The sequence below is a fragment of the Tamandua tetradactyla genome, chromosome 22, assembly GCF_023851605.1.
Source record: "Tamandua tetradactyla isolate mTamTet1 chromosome 22, mTamTet1.pri, whole genome shotgun sequence".
NCBI lineage: Eukaryota > Metazoa > Chordata > Mammalia > Pilosa > Myrmecophagidae > Tamandua > Tamandua tetradactyla.
The window spans coordinates 44,149,156-44,169,086 of NC_135348.1; the positions used below are offsets into that span (position 1 = coordinate 44,149,156).

The 19,931-nt window shown below is 37.4% G+C and overlaps 1 protein-coding gene and 1 non-coding gene across 6 annotated transcripts in view; both read left to right on the top strand.

Annotated features, from left to right (window-relative positions):
* The window catches only part of LOC143666354 (uncharacterized), a 209,526-nt gene that overhangs the window by 150,193 nt on the left and 39,402 nt on the right, over positions 1-19,931 (top strand). The window contains exon 4 of one of the 5 annotated variants that reach the window (XR_013167553.1): positions 16,614-16,631. The exons of the other annotated variants lie outside the window; for them this stretch is intronic. The gene's annotated coding sequence lies outside the window, so the exon portion shown is untranslated. Of the gene's footprint in view, positions 1-16,613; positions 16,632-19,931 lie in introns of those variants that run through there. 5 annotated transcript variants of the gene reach the window in all.
* Positions 15,936-16,041, top strand: LOC143666411 (U6 spliceosomal RNA). The gene has a single exon (XR_013167611.1). It is a non-coding gene; the product is annotated as a U6 spliceosomal RNA (small nuclear RNA).

The following is a 19,931-nucleotide window of genomic DNA, read 5'->3' on the forward strand; positions in this document are numbered from 1 at the left end:
TGTTATTAGTTTGCTTATACCTCCTCCCAAACATACACAAACACAGGTCCTTGACTAATGAATTTAAGCATTCCATGTCCTTACAAACACATATTTAGCCTTAATAAAATCTAATGTAAAGTAAGTTTACTGTAAACTTTTTAATAAACTATGGTACATCTTGAGCCATAAGTGATAATCCTAGTATAATCCAAGACACAAGTATTTGGTTGTTTTGTACCCTCATAAGGAATAGAGTAAAATTTCCTACATTCAGACTACCTAGCTCACTTTCTTAGGTAACTAGGAAACAAAAGAAAGCTTATTTAGCTATAATAAAATAGTAAAGAATATAATAAAATCAGCAAAGATATAATTTAAATTGTAAAAATTCAAAGTATATTCTAAAGGATGTATACAACTTTTTGTGCCCTCAAATTACAGTGAACATATTTTTCCTAAGTGAATATGGCACATTAGCAAAATAAGTCATATACTATACCATGAAGTAAGTAGCAATGAATTTAAAAGTACAAGTATCATGCATACCGTGTTTTCTCAGGACAATACAGTTCAATTAAGAATGTAAAAGAACAAGAAAAAATAAATAGGCCACAGATGTTGGAAATTTAAAAATATACCTAAGCAATATATGGCGAAAGAAGATGTCTTTAAGCACATTTTAAAAAATATTAGAACTAACGCAAAATGATTGTATGGTATATCAAAACCTGTGGAAATTACAAAATCAATGCTTTGAGGGAGACTTACAACTTTTAAATGTTAACACTGGAAAATAAAAGTGGTTGAATAAATCCAAAATTAGAAGGATGAAAGATCAATGAAATAGAAAACAAAGGAATAATGGAGAGAATTAACCAACTCCAATGTTGTTTTACTGAAGGGAAAAATGTAACAAAACAGATTAATCTCTATGAACTCTGATCCTAGTAAAATAGTTGTAAGGAAAATAAATAAATATCACTAAAGAAAAGGGAGATATAATGATAATAGGGAAGTAGCTATGCAACAAATTTATGCCAAGACATTTGAAAATTAAACACAATGACAAATTTTTAGAAAGATATTGTTTTAAAGCAACCCCCAAAGAAATAGAAAACCAGAATCACCCCAGAATTCTAAATCCATGGGAAAATTATTAAAAATCCTCTCTCTAACACATACACACACCACCACACCACCAAAACAAACAGAAATACTCTAGGTCCATAGTATAGAAAAGATCTACAATATTTTCAAAAAACAGATCATTCCAATCTTTTATAAATCAGAAAATTAGAGTATATCTTTCTGTGAGACAAATTAAATATCACGAGAGAGTAAAAAATACCAAGAGCAGTATGAGAAAGGGAAGTTACATGCCCATTTAACTCTTAATTTTTTGTCTTTCTTGGAAAGGTTGTGATTTTGCAGAGCATGCATTAAATAAACACGTGGTCCAACCTGGAAATGAGCCATGTGCACCTGAGAAGAACATTTATTCTGTTTTGATTGGTTAAAGTGTTCTGTACACATCTGTTAAGTTTAGTTGGTTTAGAGTATTATTCAACTCTTGTATTTCCTTATTGATCTTTTGACTATATGTTCTATCCATTATTGAAAGTGTTGTCTTCAAGTTTCCAACTATTAATGTAGCACTGTCAATTTTACCCTACAAGTCGGACAATATTTGCTTCATTTATTTTGGTGTTCTCCTGTTTGGTGCATCTTCTTGTTAAACTGTCCACTTCATCTGTATATAATGACCATCTTTGTCCCTCAAAATTATCTTTGACTTAGTCTCTTTTATATGATGTTAGTATAGCTACCCCAACTCCTTTTTGGTGATACTTGTATGTTATATATTTTTTCTATCCTTTCACTTCTAACCTACTTGTATCTTTGAATTTAAGGTGAGTCTCTTGCAGACAGCATATGGTTGGGTCTTGCTTTTTTATTTGTTCAGCCAATCTCTGCCTTTTTAGAGTATTTAAAGTCATTACTGATAATGCAGGATTTTCTTCTGCCAGTTTACTACGTAGCCTCTTTATGTCTTATACTTTTCACATCCCTCAATTCTTCCTTTAATGCCTACTTTTATATTCATTTAATTTTTTTATTTGTGCCGTATTTAATCCTTTCTCTTTTCTATCTGGATATATATTTCATCTATTTTCCTTGTGGTTACCATGGGATTAAAATTAAAATTAAACATGCTAAATATATAATAATCATACTTGGTTTGATACCAACTTAACTTTGATAGCATATGCATATACTTTTCCTATATCCCTCTGTCCTCCAACCTTTTTTGCATGTTACCACTTATATCTTTGTATCATTATTTTTTATGTGTTTGCATTTTAACACCTGTAGGAAATAAGAAATGGAGTTACATAAGAAGCAATACAACACAGTAATACTGGCATTATCCCAAATGGTTACCTTTACCAGAGGTCTTTACTTCTTTATGTGATTTTGTACCACTGTCTAGTGTCCTTTCCTTTCAGTCTTAAGAACTTCATTATCGTTACTTGTAGAGCATGTCTAGTGGTCATGAACGCCCTTGGGTTTTGATTTCCTGGGAGTATCTTAAGTCTCACCAGATATAAAATACTTGGCTAGCGATTGTTTTCTTTTTAGCAGTTTACGTATTTCAATGCTCTGCCTTTGTGCCTACATGGTTTCTGATGAGAAATTGGAACTTAATCTAATTGTGCCTCCTTTGCTTTTCTCCTGCAGCTTTCAGAACTCTCTCCTTGTCCTTTGTGTTTGATTATGTGATCAAATATGATGGGGTGTATTTTTCTCCATGTTTATCTTTTTTGGTATTCTCCAGGTTTCTTGGATGCATGTATCTTTTGCTATATTTGAGTTCTCTGTCATTGTTTCTTTGACGTCTTCCGTGACTCCAGTAATACATACATGGGTGCCCTTGATGGTGTCTGGAGGTGTCTTAAGTAATTTTGCCTTTTACATTTATTTTTGCTTTCTGTCCTCAGTGTAGTTCATTTAAAGTGTGTTTTCTTTGAGTTCACTGATTCTTCTGTCAGCACCAATCTGCTCCTGAAACCCACCTGGGCGCTGAGCGGGTTCTCCTGGCCCTGGGTGCTGAGTGGGTTCTCCTGGCCCTGGGCACTGAGCGGGTTCTCCTGGCCCTGGGTGCTGAGCGGGTTCTCCTGGCCCTGGGTGCTGAGTGGGTTCTCCTGGCCCTGGGCACTGAGCGGGTTCTCCTGGCCCTGGGTGCTGAGCGGGTTCTCCTGGCCCTGGGTGCTGAGCGGGTTCTCCTGGCCCTGGGTGCTGAGTGGGTTCTCCTGGCCCTGGGTGCTGAGTGGGTTCTCCTGGCCCTGGGTGCTGAGCGGGTTCTCCTGGCCCTGGGTGCTGAGCGGCTGTTCTGGCCCTGGATGCTGAGTGGGTTCTCCTGGCCCTGGGTGCTGAGCGGGTTCTCCTGGCCCTGGGTGCTGAGCGGGTTCTCCTGGCCCTGGGTGCTGAGCGGGTTCTCCTGGCCCTGGGTGCTGAGCGGCTGTTCTGGCCCTGGATGCTGAGCGGGTTCTCCTGGCCCTGGGTGCTGAGCGGGTTCTGCTTGCCCTGGGACCTGATGGCTCCTGCTTGCTGAGTGGTTGTCCAGGAGGAAGATCTGACTCCTAGAGCTCGGACTCCACCATCTTCCCACGGTTTTCTCCTCTACACGCTTGAATTTAGTGGTAAATGTTCCAGTCAGCTTACTAGCAAACTAAAGCCAACATAGCACTAACATATATAAACTAAAAGGGTCTCTATTCAAGTATGAGGAGGGTTAATTATTAGAAAATCCATAAATGTCATTTACTACAGTGAAGGAGAAAGAAACATAGATTCAATATATATTTTTGATAAAATCCACCAGCCATCTGAGAGTTTAAAAAAATGCATTTAGTAACTAAAAATATAAGGGAGTTTCCTTAATCTAATAATCTAATGAAGGGTATGTATAAATAAACTTAAAAGAATAAAGATCTTCCTAAATAAGAAAATCTTGCATTGTCAAAACCAGATTTTGAAATCCTGCTCTATGTTACCAGTTCCCTTCAACATAGTTTTGGAAATTCTAGCAACTTCAGAAAAAAAAAAAAACAACTGGTATAAGAATTGGAAAGGAAGAAATATAACTCTCATTATTTTCAGATGATTGTGTATGCAGAAAATCCAAAATAACTTACATATAAACTAATAGAATTGACGTGTTTATTGAAGATGATGGATAAAAAATTCAATATGCAAAAAGTAATTGTATATTTCTATACAGAAAACTAAAAACAATCGATGTGAAAATCAATAACAATAACAAAAAATTTAAGAGTGTGGCTAGATAAGTCAATGAACAAGAAGAAGTGCATTTTAAACATAACTTTAAAATAATTATATACTATAATTTACAAGTAACACTATTAAAATTGCGAAAAAAGTATACAAGATTAAATCAAACCAAAGATATGTCTGTATGCAGAAAATTATAAAATCTTAGTGTAGCATGAACAAGTTTACCTAAATAAATGGAACCATCCCATGCAAATGTTAAGAAACTGTGATATAATAAAAATTTTAAGTTGCTCCAAATTGATTTATGTAAAATTGGCAAGCACATTTTAATGTTAATAAGGGAAAGAAAAGAGCCAAGAGTAGTTAAAACATTTCTGAAGAATAAAAATAGAGAAGGGCTATCCAGCTAAACATAAAGAGTCATTATGAAGACTTATAATTGATACATTATGGTATGGGTACAGAAATAAATACATTGACCAATAAAAAGGGATTAAAAAATGGAAGAAAATGCATGTGAATATGGAATTTAGAAATGTTGACAGATGGCAGAGCAGTAGCATATAGTATAGCAGTGGGAGAGAGTAGGGGCTATTCAATAAATAAAGGTGGAAATATTAGCCATCCATTCAAGAAAAAAATGAAATTTACTTTCTACATCATAATATCAACTCAAAATTGATCAAAAATTAAGTGTGGAAGGCAAAACTTTTAAACTTTTGGGAGAAAATTTCTGATCACAGCCTAGGAAACTATTTCCTAAACAAGACACAAAATTTACTATGGTTACTAACCATGAAACAAATAAAAGCAGAATAAGAAAAAAGCGTGAATAAAAAAGACACTAAAAATCAGAACTTCTTATCCTCAAAAGTTAGTATAAAGAAAGTATAAATAACAATAAGCCAGACAATAACTGAAACACACCTGATGAGCTTTGTGTATAAGGAATATATAAAGAGCCCTTACAAAACAATTACAAGAGTGCAGGAACAAAATGGACAATAGATATGAGACATTTCATGAAAGAAAAAGCATTTACATCAAATAAGCAAATAGTCACACTGACAATAATGCACATACAAATGGAGACTGCAATGAGATACTGTTTTATATTTATTTTGATTGGCCAAAATTAAAGAGTCTGACAACAAATTTTGAAAAGATTTTTATCAATGTAAGCCCTTTGATAATTGCTGAGCAGATGTAAACTGATACAATCACTGTGGAAAATAATTTGACATGATCTTAAAAAGTTGAACTTTTACACGCCTTATGACCTAGTAATTCTGCTTGGAATATATTTTAGAGAAGCACTTACATATGTGTGCTAAGAACAAGTCCATCCATTGCATTGTCCAGACTAGCAAAAACTGGAAAAAGCACTAACACTAATTGACAGGAGAGTACAGACATGAATTGTACTATTGCCACAAATTGGAATATTAAACAGCAATGAAAAATGAAATATAACTACCTTGGATAAATCTTAATATAATAAAACATTGATAAAAGAAAAAAGTACCAAAAGACAAAATATAGTGTATACTACGTCTACAAAATTTTTAAATAACAGTGTATTTTAATTATTTTTTATTTTAAGTTTATAGAATCAATTACAGATGTAAGAAATAATACAGAGAGATCTTGTGTACACTTTATGCAGCTTCCACTAATAAGAATATCTTGGAAAACTATAATACAATATCACAATCAAGATATCGACATTGATACCATCTTACAATTTTACTCAGATTCCCCAAATTCCTTGTAGTCATTTGTTTGTGTGATCTATGAAATTTTATCACCTTTAGTTTTGTGTATCCTCCATCACATTTAATAAATAGAACAGTTTGATCACAGGGTTCCTTGCATGGCCCTTTTATAACCTCAACTCCCCTCCACTTCCATCTCTAATTACTCACGACCACTGATCATTTCCATAGTTGTGTTGATTCAAGAATGTTACGTAAATGGAATCATGTAGAATGTAAACTTTTGGGATTGACTTTTTTATTCGGCATAATTCTCTGTTGGTTTATTCAAGTTGTGTCCATCAATAGTTTGTCCCTCTTTAGTGAGAGTAATATTACACAATGCGGATATAGCACAGTTTACTCCTCCATTGAAGGACACGTTGGTTGTCCCCAGTATTTGTCTATTATGATTAAATCTGCCATGAACATTTATGGACAGGCTTTCTCATGAATGTAAGTTTCTCCCTTTCTCTGAGATAAACACCCAAGGGTGCAATTGTTGGGTTATATCGTAACTACGTGTTTGGAAAGACAATGCCAAACTGTACCATTTTACACTCCTATTAGCTATGTGCGATTCATCCAATTTCTCTGCATTCTCTCTAGCATTTGGTATTGTCAGTTTCTCTTATTTCAGACATTTTCTTAGGTGGGTAGTGACACCTCATTGTGGTTCTGATATGCATTTCCCTGTTGGCTAATGTTGAGAATATTTTAATGTGTCAACTATTTTCTCCTGTGTTTTACTTTCTAAAAGCTGCATGGTTTTGCATTTTCCATTTAAGTTTGTGATCCATTTTGAGTAAATTAAGGCCGTTTGTCTATGAATGTCCAACTGCTTCAGAAGCATTTTATGAGAAGACTATCTTTAAAAAACAAACATAGGAATAATGTCATGGATTAGGTTTCCTAAAAAATAATATGTAGGAAAGATGTTTCTACACAAACAGTGAAGGAAGAAGGAGAGGTCAGTCCATGATACAATCTTAACACGTCTCAGTAGTCCCTACAGGGAGCTCTGGAGTTGGGCTGCCCTGTGGGGCTGCTCAGCCTTATGGCAACAGCCCCAGTCTTCACATTTGTCCCTTTCCCTGCCATGTGTGCCCTGCACACACGCTGGCTGGATACATCCTGTGAAGGGAAGTGACCTTGAATGAGGTACATCTCAGACAATTCTGAGAGGGAGATACAGGCAAAGCTGTTAGTTCCCAGCAGTCCTAGCACATGGGTCAATGCGTGCTTTAGTCCTGAATGGGTGATCTGGACAGTTCACGTAAGTGCCACGACAGATACTAAATTCAAAATGCAGAATATGTATACTTTGGAGGAATGAGTAAGGTAGAGAAATAGTATGATGGATGCATCCTTAGAGATAAGCTATTTGTAATGCTATTTGGTTTGTTCGGTAGGTTCATAGGGATGAATTACGTTATTAAATTACTATATAAGAACATGAATAACTCAATAAATCATAAAATAAAAAAACCTATATTGGACCAATGGTGATAGTTTGTCATATACAAATGATTATCCACCTGAGATCCAAAAAAATCAATACATAAAGTGAAATGTAGTTCAGATAAACTAACTGATTTGTGATTCTCCCTTAAAGACCAGACTTAGCTTCAGGAGTTGAAGTATTCCACTGCTCTGCTGAAATGCTTTTGTACAACATCTGGTGATCAAGTTTTCTTTTTGCCTCATGTTTCCTCTCACTTTACCATCAAATGAAAAGAAAAGTTCTCAACTAATTGCAAAGATCTACAGGCAGCCTTTGCTGTTTGCTAAAAGTCTTTACAGCAATGGAGAAACATGTGTAATCAGATCTTTGGGTCCTGGAAATTGGCAAGACAAAGTGATGCATGATTTCAGAGCCTGAAATGTTAGTATTTCTTTTTTGCCTTCTTAAACAAGAAATCATAGCTTGGCTTTCTTGTTTCTTAAACATAAATTCAGGAAAAAATGCCCACGGGGAATTAATTGAAACCTCGAATAACTGAGACTCCTGCAGACGATTTCCATTTCTGGTCTGACTCAGTGCACTCCACTTAGAGTGAAGGCCCGAGAGCTGTCAGATATTTCTTTCTCTCTAGAAAACACATATTTGTTCTTTCTGAAATCTGACTCCTCACAGAGAGGACGTTGTGAGTGTTGACTCTAGTGGTAGAGTTTTCCTGTTAGCTTGAATTTCCCTTTACTTAAACACAAATGTTTGCTGTGGGTAGGGATGAGGTAATAAAGGCCAGGTTGCTGCTCAGACACAATTTTGACAACTAAATGAAGCACAGTCATTTCCAACTCCACATCTAGACTTGTCTGGAAATCCATAAGGCATGTGCTCTAATTTCTGATTTTCATTCTCTGAAGCCCAGATGTGACTTACAGACATGCCGAGGGTGTCATGAATGCAAAGGAGCTTTCGGAGTGACTGTCTACCCAGTCGCTTTCTTCATCTCCCTGAACTTTGTTGCAAGGCCAGTGAGGTTGTCCCTGCGCGTCCTCCTGGTACTTCTTGCCATTTCGATGGCCTCAGTTTCCATGGCAACAGAGACTCGCTACACAGCCTCCAGCATTGAAGCTACCTCAGTGCAGAAGTCATTTCAGTGTAAGCATTTACACAAATGTTAAAATAGTAGAAGTGATTGGCATTTTCCGATTTGAAGAAACATTCATTACGAAATGTTTTTGCATATTATGGATATAAAATCTCTTGCCACAAGTTTTTCTCCAGAACATTTGAAGTTAAGAGAAGCAGGAGTTTTTTGAGTAGGAAATCTGGTATATGCTCTCATTTAATTCTAACAATAGCATGAAGCAATACGTGTGATATCGTCATTTTATGAATGATGACTGAGGTAGGAGACATTAGGTAATTGAAGGATAAAGCTGATAAAGTTGACAGATTAAACCCATTTTATTTCTGCTACACTAGAATGCCACCATGTTTTCTTTTGTTTGTTTGTTTGTTTTTTCTGAGTGGTACAGCTTGTAACAGGCTTTCAAATCAAAATAATAGAAAAACAGGGTTTGGCTGCATGTTAAAATGTGTGGAAAGCCTATGTTATCCACGTTATTCAAAGTCCTTCCCTACATTAGTTCTTAAAGTTACCAGCATGATATAGTGCAATGTGAGTCACCCCCCAAGGGATGCGAGGTTGCCTCTTTTTAATTTATTATTATCTCATTGGCAATACTAGTCTTAGGTACACAATTTTAGAAGGATGCTGCCTCTAAATGGATATACTTCTCAATGAGGTGGTCTTTGAAAAAATCTAGCTCATTTCCAACAGCAGGGAGTCAGAAAATCACTTTTTTCCACAAGGTAAAGAGGAAACATTTATTATGGAGTGACTGCAAGTCTGAGTGAATGCAGTTTGTTCTCAATGTTTTCTTTAAGCCACAGGAAAGGATTAGGCTTAATATGTTCTCCTAGATCCTCACATCTATAAGGGAAGGAAGGGAAAAGTATCAGAGTATGCAATGATTTATTCTTAAGGGGATTTCTAGTTGAATTTTATAACCATTTTTTGTTTTGGTATATATATTGTTTTGGTTATCTATACTATACAAAGAAGTCTGGAAAAGACTTCAGAACATGGCAGGGCCTTTGATAAAAGGAAGCCAAGTTGTCTCCCACATTGCTTTCCACACTACCAGCCAAAAAAAGAGATGTTTTCCAAATTTTGTTTTGCTATTGTCACTCTTGCCTTGCCTCTCCCCACCGTCCACCTCTGTACATGCAAACCCAGGTCCACACACGTACTCACAAACAACTCTAATGTGCAAACCAGGTGGGGTAAAATCTGGATTGTGAGAATGTTGGGACAATGCTTTAGAATACCTAGTGTTGAGCATTTTAAGGTCAGTTGTTACACTTCTCTGTCTTTGGTCAGTCTGACGTATTTAATTCCGTATTTTCCTAGCTTCTAATATGTTCCAGGATGTATGGTAGACATGAGAACGCCAAGTATAAACAAGATTGACAAGGACTCTGTACTCATGGAATTTATATGGGCATCAAAGTGGAGATTAAGTGTAAAGTATGTTAGGAAAGGAGAGGTTTGGGTGCAAAGGAATTGGGTTAAAACAAGGGAATTTAAACCTTCCTGGGGCAAGGAAGTCTTCCTTAAAGCAGCAATATTTTTTTAAAGCTGAGACAAAAGGATTAGCAGGAATAGGAAAGAGAGAAAGAAATAATACAGCATTTCATACAAAGACATCCTTATGCAAAGAATTCAAGCATCTAGAGATTCTGTGTCTTATTTGAGATTTGAAAGAAGGTCAGAGGATTTGTAGCATTAAAAGATAAAGGGAAAGTGACATGAGATAGTCTAGAGCTAGGAGGACAAGGCAGTGAAGGGTTTCTAAAGATTTTGGATTTTATTTTTATACAGTGTGAAGTTGCTGTACAGTTTCACCAAGGACAATGATAAGATCATATTTTCAAAAAGATTGCTCTGGCTTCTGGCCAAGAATCAATTGGAAAGGTCAGGCATAGTCATGATTAGAAACCTTGCACTGTGATAATTCTTTGAATTTTAATAATCATGGGCTAAGAAGGAATATCAGTATTCCCAACACATATAGCATGAAGAAATGTTGAATCATTCAATGTAGAGTATGGAAGAATGAAACATTAAGGATTTCTTTCTGGTTGCAAGTTTCATTAGCTTGGGAAAAGTGGTGTCTTTTATGTGAAAAGGAACACTGACTGAGAACTCCGGCTCGTTGGGTTTGTGGTTAGCATTTTGGATTTTGGATTGATGACCTATGTCCAGCATGATCAGTGCCTTTAGAACTAATGAGAAAGTGTAGCGGTGGCCGTGGTTCTCTCACCCTTTCCATCTGGCCCTCCTTCTTCAAGGACTAGATTTAGGACTTCAAGTCCGTCCCAATTTGATCTTTGAAGCAGTGTTATTTCTGAACTGGTTTCCAATGCTGAGTATGATACACAAGCACACAACTGCTTGACAACGATGAATGCTGACATTCCCCATGCAGGTATCAGACAGAATAGTAGACGCAGCGTATGTCCAAAATCTCACGTCCTGTTCCTCTCAGTCCAACATTACTAGGAAGTATGAGTCTAATCTTGAGTCCAGAGCATTTAAACTGATACTCTTCTTTTCCCTATATGGGAGTCAAGGATATTCTTATGCATTTCATTTTAATTTTTCTTCTTTACTTTTCACCTTTTGCATTTTGTTCTATTTTCCTTCCTGAAGATATCAGATAACTCAGCAGGCGTATATACAGATTTAATTCCAGTTGAAATTCTAAGATCATTAATCATAATAGCAATGAATGTCTACATGCTGTTTCCAGTAACTTTGGTCTCCTGTTATCATTTTCTAAGTCAAACTGACATCTAATGGGTAGAATCAACAATGATAAATCTGTGCAGTTGAATTCTAAGCTCAGAGCAGGCTTTATAAACAGATTTTAATTTAACTAGCTTTTTCTGTTAGAGGGAGGCAAACAGATACCTTTAAGATGGACTAGTCAGTGTGTAACTCTTGGGTTGGGAAATGGCAATCACATATTTCTTAAGATCTCTGGTTCCTTCTGTCAACTTTCAAGACCATCTTTGCCTCTAGACTGTCAATGACTGGGAAATGGTAGGTCTTTTCGCAGGTTCAATGGCCCTCTAATTTTGAAGTCAGAGAGACCCAAGATGAAAGATCTAAAAAGAATGTAAACAAAATCAACGGAAAGAATTACCAGGGATTGATTAGTTCTTCTTATCTCTGACCTTTTCTTTCCACAGTTTAAGGTATGTCTGCCTTCTTTATTGAATAAGAGGCAGCAATGAAGAAGTAAGGAAAAATCTAATGGTAGGGGAAAGAATTTGGAGTAAAAGAAAAAATTTTTTAAATAATCTTACAGTTTTATTACCATACTCTTATATTCCAGCATGTAAAATGTGAGTTATGTTTGGGGAAAAAAATAGTTTTAGCCTTGGGAGCATTTAGTACATAATGTAAACTTGGCTTCACATTGTCCTGGGACAGACTGAGCTAATGTGAAGCCAAATTCCTGATCCAAGCACAACTGGAAAATAAGAACGTCATTCTTGTTGCAAGGGCATATCAATTCAATTGCCTACTGTAGTTGCTGTTTCTGTAACCATGGCAATAAAAACAGTAAATGTAGCCATTTAGGGCCTTTCACTTAGATTTTTCATTCAGAAAGATCTTTGGAATTCTAACACACACTGACTTCCTCTATTTGGAACACTGAATGAAGACATAAACCTTCAGTGGTAGGTACTTTCTAAAGTGGCAGTCCATTGCCAAATAAATTTCATTTAAAAAATGATCAACTTGTATATGTGTCTCTATAAAACTTTTGAAGATAGAGAACATTCATTGGGCAAATAGATGAATAGGAATTAGAGGGAATTTGCAGAATAAAAATAAAAGTAAAAGTCTAAAAATATACAATAAGCCCAATTTTGTTATTTTTATTTTTTTTTCAAATAAATATCAACAAAAGATACAGAAGTTTGTTTTTCCAACATACAAAAGGACTTATATTAAAGAGTGTGGTTGCTAATCCTACGCTTTCTCATCTCTTAAACATTTTCTCTAGAGGAAATAATTTTAATTGGTTCTTCTGGAAATTAATTTCTTGTTACTAAATATGCTATTTAGTGATTAGCAATTCTGCTTTCATATATCATCTGCCCAATAGGCTAAATAGTACTATAGCTCTCTCCTCAACCTCCTTTTGATTAATTACATTCAATCGTTGGTGTTTATGCCATCACGGTGATATACTTTTGTTGATTACACAGCCAAGTATTGTGCTATGATCACATTTTTTTAATTGTTCAAACTTTTGCTTTTCTTAAATTAACAATTTCTTCTTTTTGGTTTGATTTCACTCTCTCTTCCTCACCCTTTTCCTATCTCTGACTCTGTATGTAAGCACACACATAAAAAAAAATCACCAGTAATAATCACCAACGAATCAGCTTTTATATTATTTCCTAAGTCTTGTATTTTGTTGGAGTTTTTCCCCACTCCCACAGCCCCACCTTGCTGTTCCCAGAACCCCCAGCTGAGAATGTCCTGTTGTTTCAGAACTTTACCTGACTTCTGATTAGGTTCCTCTTAACTTTCTCCTGGATTCAATCCATCCATCCCTGGGCCTAATGTTTTTCTCTAACTTGATTTACATCACTAATGCTGTTCATTACCTAAGAAGGGTGCATAGGGGACGAGATTTCTGGGTCTTTGCATATCTGAAACATACCCTTATTTATCACACGCATTGAAATCATGATATGTCTAGTTATGGAGCTACATTCTCCAGAATGGTTAAAGTAGTTCTGAAGTTTGTGGCACTCACCTTGCTCTGCTTGATAGTTTCAATCAAATACGTGTGTATCCCTAAATAGTATATCGCTTAGTTTTGTCAGTTTTTAATTTTATAAAGCAGAATCAAGTGAATTATTTTGTGGTTACCTTTTTTCTTCCCAACTTTTTTTTTTTTTTGAGGTTCGTCAAGTTGGTGAGCATAATTTTAGTTCTTTTATTTTCACTGAAGTATACTAATTCCAGTGTGAGAATATTCCACAGTTTATATATACTGGCATTCAAAAATTGAATGCGTTCCAGGTTTTTACCACCGCAAAAAAATGCTGTTATGAACATTCTTTGAATGACCTATCTCTAGTGTGTCAGGGATACACGAGGGAGTGGAATAGCACAACTGTAAGATGGACACATGATGAAACTTAGCAGGTAGTGTGATACTACACCAAAGCGTATAGCCTCACCTGCAGTTCCATTGGATCCATATCCTCACACTCTGTTTTGTCTAACATTAAAAATAATTAAAAAATAATAATAATAAATTCTTTGTAGTACCAAATATACAACTCAAAACATCCCACTTTAATGGCATTCAGGTGAACCAATCAGTAGTATCACTTACTTTCACAGTAACATTCCACCAATACTGATATCCCAAAACCCTATTTTTTTCTGACTTCTAAACTTTTCCAAATTAGTTCAGTTCAGTTTATACTTCTTGAACACCAGCAATGAAGGAGTACTTCTATTTCTCTGTATTCTCTCCAACACATGCTATTTTCCTTTTCTAGCCATTTGTATATCTTCTTTGGAGAGCTATCAATTCAAATTCTTTGCCCATTTTAGAAATTTGATTGTCCTTTTGTTGTTAAATTGATAATAATAATTTATCAGAGATGAGATTTCCAAATATTTTTTCCCATTGTGTAGGCTATTTTATTTCTATGAGAAAGTCCTTTAAGGTAAAAAAACTTTTCACATTTGATGAAGTCCCATTTGTCTATTTTTTCTTTTGTTGTTTGTGCTTTGGGTATAAAGTCTAAGAAATTGTTGCCTAACATAGGATCCTGAAGACACTTTTCTCCATTTTCTTCTAGGAGGATGATAGTTCTAGCTCTTTATATTTGGGTCGTTGATCCATTTTGAATTAATTTTCATATAGTGGCTTGAGGTAGGGAGTCTTCATTTCTCGTGTGCAAATGGAGATCCAATTGACCCATCACCATTTTTAAAGAGAATTTTAAAATTCTTTCCCAGTTGAGCAGTCTATACTACTTTTCAAAAATCAGATGGCTATAATTGTGAGGATTGATTTTTGAGCTCTCAACTTGAATCCATTGTTCTATATGTCTGTCCTTCTACCAGTACCATGTTGTTTTGATTATTGTGGCTTTGCAATAAATTTTAAGATCAGTTAAGTGTGAGTCCTCCAACTTCAGTTTTCTCAAGATGGTTTAGCTATTTGCTGTCCCTTACCTTTCTATATATATTTTATGATTGGCTTTCTATTTCTGCAAAGAAGGTTCTTAGGATTTTATTGATAGTGCATTGACTCTATAACATACTTTGGGTAGTATTGACATTTTAATGATATTAGTTTTCCAATTCATGAACATGGAATGTCCTTCCATATATTTAGGTCTTCTTTAATTAGTTTTAGCAATGTTTTGTAGTTTCTTGTGTACAAGTGCTTTACATTCTTGGTTAGAATGATTCCTAGATACATGACTCTTTTAGTTGTTACTGTGAATGGAATTCTTTTCTTGATTTCTTCTTCCAATTATTCATTGCTTGTATGTAGAAACATTACTGATATTTGGGTGTTGATCTTATACTTGAGAACTTTGCTGAATTAATTAACTAGCTATAGGAGTTTTGTTTCGAATTTTTCAGGGTTTTCTGTATATAGAATCATGTATTCTGCAGATACAGAAAGTTTTACTTCTTCCTTTCCCATTTAGATGTCACTTATTTCTTTTTCTTGCCTAGTCACTGTGGCAAGTACTTCAAGTATTATGTTGAATAGCAGCGGTGACAGTAACCATTCTTCTCTTGCTCCTTGTCTTAAAGGGAAAGCTTTCAGTCTTTTACCATGAAGTAGGATATTAGCTGTGGGTTTGTCATCTGTGCTCTTTATCATGTTAGGGTAGTTTCTTTCTATTCCTAGTGTTCTAAGTGTTTTTGTCATGAGGGGAGCTGGATTTTGTCAGATGCCTTTTCTGCATCAATTGAGATGAACACATCTTTCTTCCCTTCATTTGTTAATGTGCTGTGTTATATTAATTGCTTTCCTTATGTTGACCCAACCTTGCTTACAAAGGGTAAATCCCACTTGGTCATAGTATATAATTCTTTTAATATGCCATTGGACTTAGTTTGCTAGTATTTTGGCTAATCCTGGAGAACAATCCATGTGTATTTGAGAAGACTGTCTATTATATTGTTGTTGGGTGAAATAATTTATATTTCTATTAGGTCTAGTCAGTTTAGAGTATCATTCAATTCTTTTACTTCCTTATTGAGCCTATGACTAAATGTTCTCTCCATTTCTGAGAGTGGTAAATTAAAGTGTCCTGCTATTGTGCTCACTTTGGCAACACATATACTAAAATTGGAATGGTACAGAGAAGGTTAGCATGGCCCCTGCACAAGGATGATTGCAAATTCATGAAGCATTCCATATTTTAAAAAGTCTCCTAATATTAATTTCAAACCATCAATTTCTCCCTTCAAATCTGTCAATATTTGCTTCAGGTATTTTGGAATACATGTGCTGTTAGTTGCATATATATTTATAATTGTTATATCTTCCTGTTGAAGTGTCCCCTTATCAGTAAATAATGGCCACCTTTGTCTATTGTGACTGTTTTTTACTTAAAATCTATTTTATCTGATATTTGTATAGACATGCCAGCTCTCTTTAGGTTACTACTCGCATGGCATATTTTTTTCCCATTCTTTCACCCTCATCCTACTTATATCTTTGACTTTAAGATGAATCTCCTGCAGACAGCACATAGTTTGTCATACCTTTTGTGGTAGTTAGATTCAGTTGTCAACTTGGCCAGGTGAAGGCACCTAGTTCTGTTGCTGTGGACATGAGCCAATGGTAGGTGAATCTCATCTGTTGCTAATTACATCTGCAGTCGACTAGGAGGTGTGTCTGCTGCAATGAGTAACGTTTGACTTAATTGGCTTGTGCTTAAATGGGAGAACGCAATGTAGCACAGCCTAAGCAGCTCGGCATTCCTCATCTCAGCACTTGCAGCTCAGCCCAGGCCTTTGGAGATACAGAAAGAAGTCACCCCGGGGAAAGTTGTTGGAACCCAGGGGCTTGGAGAGAAGACCAGCAGAGACCATCTTGTGCCTTCCACGTAAGAAAGAACCTCAGTGGAAAGTTAGCTGCCTTTCCTCTGAAGAACCAACAAAATAAATCCCCTTTTATTAAAAGCCAATCCGTCTCTGGTGTGTTGCATTCTGGCAGCTAGCAAACTAGAACAGATTAGTAGGGTTCTCTAGAGAAACAGAATCAACAGGGAACACTTGCAAATATAAAATTTATGGAAGTATCTCACGTGACCGTAGGAACGCAGAGTCCAAACTCCACAGGGCAGCCTGCGAAGCCGATGACTCCAATGGATGGCCTGGACGAACTCCACAGGAGAGGCTCACCAGCCATGGCAGGAATGGAACCTGTCTCCTCTGAGTCCTCCTTAAAAGGCTTCCCATGATTGCATTTAGCATCACTAATTGCAGAAGACACTCCCCTTTGGCTGATTACAAATGGAATCAGCTGTGGATGTAGCTGACGTGATCATGATCTAATCCTATGAAATGTCCTCATTGCAACAGACAGGCCAGCGCTTGCCCAATCAGATGAACAGGTACCACAACTTGGCCAAGTTGACACCTGTCCCTAACCATGACAGTCCACCCCTTGTCAACTTGGCACCTATATATATATCACCTTAGACCATACTTAATTTCCAAATGAAAACAAATAAGCACACATTTTTTCTTTTACCTGACAATACTCAACTGTCCTGCATATAACTGGAAACACATTAAATCTCTCCAGAATAGGGTGCAAATCCTTGGGCAACATTCATTCTTAAACTTGATATCTTACAACTTAAATAGTATAAAACAAACAAAACAGTATTACAGTCCTCGTTTCTGTAACTGATCACGTGGTCGAAGTTCATATTTATCACTACCTTCTTCCACTACCCATTCCATGTTCCCATTCCCCTCAGCAAGCACTTCAGCTGGCCGTGGTTCTTTGCCTGGTGGGGTGACCCAAACTTTCATTCCTGAAGTCTCAGAGCCATTAGTGGTCCTGCCTGGATTGTGTTGTTGCAGTTTTTCATTGATTTTAATCACAGGGCATGGTAGTACTAATAGACGCCCCAAGGGATCTCCTATATTCCAAGAAAACTCTTCTTTACCTCCATTATGTAGTTGCAGTCCTACTTCCTTCTGATAGTCAGGGTCAATTACCCCAGACAATAATGTAATTCCCTTCTTGGTGTGTTGATCCAGAGGCATAAGTAGCCCAAAGTGGCCAGGTGGCAATCTTAACTTCCAGTTCAGTGGTATCACTGTTGTTTCTCCTGGAGAAAGCACACCTCGTTTTGGAACTAAAACCTGTAGACCAGCAGAACTTAGGGTAGCAGGGACAGGAAGCAAAAATTTTCCTAGTGGATCACTAGGAGTAACAGTGAGTGGCACCACACCCATTTCCACCCCTTGGTTCCTGGACCCATGGATCCTGGTTATGGGAGAAACAGCACCATACAGCGGACGCTGATTCAGAACATACACAGCTTCCTGGAGAACATTACCCCAGCCTTTCAAGTTTTTGCCACCTAGTTGGCACCGTAATTGAGTTTTCAAAAGGCCATTCCACCGTTCTATCAATCCAGCTGCTTCTGGGTGATGGGGAACATGGTAAGACCAGAGAATTCCATGAGCATGTGCCCATTCCCGCACTTCATTTGCTGTGAAGTGTGTTCCTTGATCCGAAGCAATGCTATGTGGAATACCATGACGATGGATAAGGCATTCTGTAAGCCCACGGATAGTAGTTTTGGCAGAAGCATTGTGTGTAAGGAAAGCAAACCCATATCCAGAGTATGTCTATTCCAGTTAGAACAAATCGCTGCCCCTTCCATGAAGGGAGTGGTCCAATGTAATCAACCTGCCACCATGTAGCTGGCTGGTCACCTCGGGGAATGGTGCCATATCGGGGGCTGAGTGTGGGTCTCTGCTGGTGGCAGATTGGGCACTCAGCAGTGGCTGTAGCCAGGTCAGCCTTGGTGAGTGGAAGTCCATGTTGCTGAGCCCATGCATAGCCTCCATCACTACCACCATGACCACTTTGTTCATGAGCCCATTGGGCAATAACAGGAGTTGCTGGGGAAACAGGCTGAGTGGTATCCATAGAACGGGTCATCTTATCCACTTGATTATTAAAATCTTCCTCTGCTGAAGTCACCCTCTGGTGTGCATTCACATGGGACACAAATATCTTCATGTTTTTAGCCCACTCAGAAAGGTCTATCCACATACTTCTTCCCCAGACCTCTTTGTCACCAATTTTCCAATTATGGTCTTTCCAAGTCCCTGACCATCCAACCAAACCATTAGCAACAGCCCATGAGTCAGTATACAAATGCACCTCTGGCCAGTTTTCCTTCCAAGCAAAATGAACAACCAGGTGCACTGCTCGAAGTTCTGCCCACTGGGAGGATTTCCCCTCACCACTGTCCTTCAAGGACACCCCAGAAAGGGGTTGTAATGCTGCAGCTGTCCACTTTCGGGTGGTACCTGCATATCGTGCTGAACCATCTGTAAACCAGGCCCGAGTTTTCTCTTCCTCAGTCAATTCACTGTAAGGAACTCCCCAAGAGGCCATAGCTCTGGTCTGGGAAAGAGAAGGTAATGTGGCAGCAGGAGTGGAAACCATGGGCATGTGTGCCACTTCTTCATGTAACTTACTTGTGCCTTCAGGACCTGCTCTGGCTCTATCTCGTATATACCATTTCCACTTTACAATAGAGTGCTGCTGTGCACGCCCAACTTTATGGCTTGGTGGGTCAGACAACACCAAGCTCATGATAGGCAACTCAGGTCTCATGGTAACTTGGTGGCCCATGGTTAAGCGTTCAGTCTCTACTAAAGCCCAGTAGCAGGCCAAAAGCTGTTTCTCAGAAGGAGGGTGGTTATCTGCAGCAGATGGTAAGGCTTTGCTCCAAAATCCTAAGGGTCTGCATTGTGATTCTCCTATAGGGGCCTGCCAAAGGCTCCAGACAGCATCTCTATTTGCCACTGACACTTCCAGCACCATTGGATCTGCTGGATCATATGGCCCAAGTGGCAGAGCAGCTTGTATAGCAGACTGGACCTGTCACATAGCCTCCTCTTGTTCAGGTCCCCACTCAAAATTAGCAGCTTTTCTGGTCACTCAATAAATGGGCCAGAGTAGCACACCCAAATGAGGAATATGTTGTCACCAAAATCCAAAAAGACCAACTAGGCGTTGTGCGTCTTTTTTGGTTGTGGGAGGGGCCAGATG